Raw genomic sequence first — 5,251 nt, 5'->3', positions numbered from 1 at the left:
CTCATTTACCCAAGCCAAGGGGTGGAAATTTATCCCATAATCAAAATTGCCATTTCATCAAACACATGATAAGCATATTCAAAAAACATGACAAAATTGTAAAAATACTCAAAACTATGAACAACCAAAGAACAAAATCAACAACGGCAATTCAACAAACATAAAATAACCATTAAACATCAAATTCATTAACGAGAAGTCAAAATTGCAAAAGCATATATGTATTGATAAAGTAAACTAAAATATAAGAAAGTGTAGAACAAATAATGAAATAAAAGAGAAAATTAAGAAATACTTACAATGGAAATAGCTAGAATCCAAAATCAAAATTGGAAAAATAAAAACTTGAAATATAAACCTTAATTACATCCTAAGAAATTTTGAGAGAAAACCTAACCTAAAACTACCCTCTAACTAACTAAAACTATGCCTAAGTGTATTGTGTATTGTATGGTATTGCTAGCCCTCCTTATAAGCTTCAACAACTTCAGAAATGGGCCTGGAAGCCCTTAAAATCATGAGCCATGTGACTTTTTAATAAAGTCATGCGCAGGGACTTGTGCGTACACAGTGTGTGTATACGCACACTTGCTGATTGATAAACCCCAATTTTGTGGTTTATCTTCTGCTTAATTTAGGGGATTTTATCAACGTTTCTCACATTTATTCAATGAAATAACATGGTTTAGTGATTCTCCCTAATTTTGTGCTTAAGAGTGAAAACATGCTTTTTAGGCCTTTAAATTACTAATTTTAATTCACCTTAATTCCATTTGATACCTTGATATGTTTGTTGAGAGATTTCAGATTCATAAGTCAAGTATTGGATGGAAGAAGTGAAGAGAAAAGGATGCAAGGTAGAGAATTCATGAAGAAACAAGCATTTGGAGAATTAAGGGCCACGCGCACACGTCATCCATGCGTACGCGTGAGAAGGACATTTGCAAAGCCACGTGCACACGTCAGCTATGCATGCGCGTGAGGAGGAATTTGCCAGCGACGCACACGCGTCGTCCACGCGCACGCGTGACGTTAGGCACGTGACCTCATTAAAGTGAATTCGCTGGGATGGGCGATTTTTGAACTTTCCATGCCCAAATCCAACTCATTTATGAGGCTATTTCATGTAGAATTAAAGATTGGACAATAGGGGAGCCATTAGTTTTAGGTTAGCATCATGTAGGTCAGTTTTCTAGAGAGAGAAGCTCCCTCTTCTCTCTAGAATTAGGTTTCTTAGGTTAATTTTCATCTTAAATTTCTTCTTGTTAATTTCCCTTTTTATGCCTCTTTTCATGTTTATGAACTATTGTTGGATTTCGATTTCATTTAATGCATTTTGATGTTTGATGTTCTTTTATTGTTGATTTGAGTTGTCATTATTATTTTCTTGCAATTAGTAGTTGGTAGATTTATTATTCTTGCACTTTTATGATGCTTTCTTTTTATGCCTTCCAATTGTTTAATAAAATTCTTGGTTGGATGCTAGAGTAGATTTTTTAGCATTCTTGGCTTGGAAAGAGGAATTAGGCAATCTTGGATCATGAATACCCAACTTATGTTGGTAACCTAGAGTCGTTAGTTAATATTGTTTCCATTGACGCTAATCTTTTGCTAATTCAATTAGTAAGTTGATTAAGACTTTTGGATTGAGATTAACTAGTCTTATTTGACTTTCTCTCGTGTGAAGATAACATTGTACCTTCTTCCATTGTTGGAGATGATTAAATAAGATAAGCTCTTGTTAATTATTGTTATGATTAGTGACTAGGATAGAAAGCCTATATTCTCAATCCTTGCCATGGATGTCTCTCTTTATCACTTGCTTTCTTTAGGTGCTTGCTTTAATTTCTTGCCCTTTTATTAAATCAAACCCCCTTTGTTCCTTCATATCCAATAATTGATCACTTCATTGCAATTTCTTGTGAGACGACGACACGAGGTTTTAATACTTCGGTTAATTCTTATTGGGGTTTGTTCTTGTGACAACCAACATTAAAACTTTTATTGAGCATTGCTTGTCGGTTGGGAACTATACTTGCAACGAAGTTATTTTTCTTTTACCGAGAAAAAATTCTTAGCTGATGGTTTCGTTCTTTCACTGATTTCCTCTTATTTGTACGCACATGATGTTGTGCGTACGCACACTTGGTTGTGTGTTTCTTCTTTATTTTCTTCATATTTTCTCCCAACTGCATGCTTCTCCTCCACTCTTATCAAGCCATTCCAACCTATTATACCTGAGATCACTCATCAAAACTATCAAGGCATTGAATGGAATGAAAGTGGAATAAAATTGATTAAAATAAGCACAAAATAGCACGTTTTCATAATTGGATATAATTTTGAGAGAAAACACAAAAGCATGCTATTTAGATGAATAAATGTGGGTTTATATGATGAAATCTACTCAAATCAAACCAAAATTTATCGTCAAATATAGATTCATTAGTATGCATAATGTGTGTTGAGAATTTCCACTTACCTGAGTCAATTTCCGCACGTACGCGCAAGGTGTGCGTACGCACAACTCCACTATTTTTCAAAAATGATGTTTTTGAACTATTCTGTCTTTCATGCGAGGTTCTAACCCCTTTAACCTCTTTATGGAGTTGAATAACTAATTGATAAGCCTCAAATACATTGGGGAGGATCATAATGAGTTAAATTAAATTATTCCCGAAATAACACTTGGCTAACTGGATAAAATTGTCGTGGGATGGAGGTTTATCCTGTCTGCAGTGAGGATGGTCGTTAGTCCCACTCACAAGATGATGTGATAAGAAATTGATAAACTAATGGGGTTACTGAATATGGGGACTTATGAAATTGATTGAAAATGTGATTATAACTAAGATGATTGTGTATTCTAATGTGATATTGAGCCCAATCTCATGAAAACGGTGATACGTAATGCTCACGTTAGATATGGTGCATAAGGCTCGGTGGAGATGGTGATACATAACACCCACTTAAGACCAAGAGTACAGCTCAGCGGGGACCGCAATAGGTAACAGTCACTGGAGACCAGATGAATGATCCCATATTGAACCCATATTAGTGTGCATACTATATTTGATTTTCCTATCTGAATATTCTTTTAATTATTAATTATCTTACTTGCTATACTTGTTTATTAATTGTGTTTGATTTGCATTGACTATTAATTGTGTTTGTTACTACTAAATTGGATACTAAATTACTAAAATGAACAACTATAATATTGAGAGCAATAATGACTTTGTGTTGGAAAGAATTGAGGCTAGAGACAACTGATAAGGGCTGAGACTTAGCATATCAACCCTGTTGGGATTAGTTAAACCCTAGGCTTGAACCCTATGAGTTTGAAGATTAAGATTGTCTAGCAAGTTCATGTCTCTATATATAGTCTTTATTTAGAACCATTACCCTACTGGGAATCTTCGGGTTCTCATCCGTTGTGAAAATTTCTGTTTTTCAGATACAGGACGTGATGCACCTCGCGAAGTGTGCAGGATTCCTTTTGGCAAGCGAAGAAGACTTGTGTTTTGAGATGTATTTTGTTACTTAGTATTTATTCTCCACTTTTGAAAACTATTTTGTATATTCCTCTTAGAGGATTTTATTTTGGAGAAACAAGATGTTATTTTGAACACTTTTGGTTTTATAATATTCTAGCCAGCCTTTTCTTTGCAGGTTGAGACTAGTAATTTTTATGTATGTTATCCTAAATCTTATGTATGTATGTATGTATGTATGTATGTATGTATGTATATATATTGCTTCTGTATCAAATGCTTCTTAGCTTTAATACTTCATGTGTGGTAACGGTATTATTTCGTTTATCTTTTTTTCACAGGCTTCTTGTTATATTATTATCCTTCGAATACTATATATGTATTTTGCTTTTAGGTGTCGTAATGTCTCACCACCTCTGATTTATGACTATAGCGTAAGGCTTTGTATGGTAGGGTGTTACATTATGGTATCAAAGTAGTTCTGACTGACTATGCTTCTGAGGATATTTGGATTGTGTTTATGTGCTATTTAGGATATTTTATTGATAAATATAGCATAATTGTTCATGAGCATGCTTTTGGGACTTTAATGCACTAGACTTGAGATATTGAGACTGGTCACCTTGATATCAATTTTTTGGTGTGAACAGGACCCAGATGGCATCTCGTGGACGTGGACAAGGTCGACAATCCGGTTAACTTTATGACCACTTTGGAGAACATGGTTGCTACCATGAAGGCTACTGTTGAGATGTTGGGATAGCAGGTCGGGAATGGAAATAGTAGAGGAGGCAATAGGCTTAATGGGGGCAATGGAGGGCCAATGACTTTGGCCACCTTCTTGAAGGTGAATCCACCAACTTTCAGGGGTATGGCCAACCCCACTGAGGCTGATAATTAGTTTCAAGCCATGGAGAGAGCTTTGTAAGCTTAGCAGGTGCCAGAGGACCAATAGGTGGAGTTTACCGCGTATCGGTTGGAAGGAGAAGCTCAATTCTGGTGGTAAGGAACTCGCCATTTGTTGCAGTAGAGTGATGCTACTATTACATGGGATGCATTCAAGATTGATTTCTACATGAAGTAGTTTCCAAACACAGTTAGGGAGGCAAAGAAGTTGGAACTGATGCAGCTGAAGCAAGGTTCTATGACTATGGCTGAGTACGCTAACAAATTTGATTAGCCGTGCCAATTTTCTAAGTTTGCCAAGGTGCTCCAGAGGGTTATCAGGAGTGGAAGTGCATTAAGTACAAGGGTAGACTTCAGAGTGATATCAGTGCCATTCTGCCTAAGGAGATCCGAGTCTTTTCTGAGTTGGTAAACAAGAGCAGAGTAATGGAAGAATACTCAAAGAAGGCTGTTATGGCTAAGAGTGACTGTTGAGGGTTCAAAGTTTCAAGAGAGGAGGCTATGCGCTGCAACATACTCAAGGCTGAAATAATTTCCGAAGGAATGACAACCGCTGGGGTAATAGTAAATGGAAGCAGGCAAGGACTCAATCATATCACTTAAAGTGTCAAAGGTGCAGAAGGTACCATCCAGACAAGTCGTGTAGGGCCGAGTTGGGTTTATGCTACAGTTGTGGATTGACAGGGCATATCTCCAAGAATCGTCCACGTTGGGGGACTCAGGATGCTAGTAGAGCTCAACAACAGGATCGAGTCTTCGCTGAGACTGCGAATGATGCTGCTAGGTCCGATACTTTGATTAGAGGTAACTATGAAATTGGTAACCAAACCTTAATTGCTTTGAATGACACT

This window comes from Arachis hypogaea, chromosome 9 (assembly GCF_003086295.3).
Source record: "Arachis hypogaea cultivar Tifrunner chromosome 9, arahy.Tifrunner.gnm2.J5K5, whole genome shotgun sequence".
Lineage (NCBI taxonomy): Eukaryota > Viridiplantae > Streptophyta > Magnoliopsida > Fabales > Fabaceae > Arachis > Arachis hypogaea.
Note: the sequence above shows the minus strand (reverse complement) of the source record.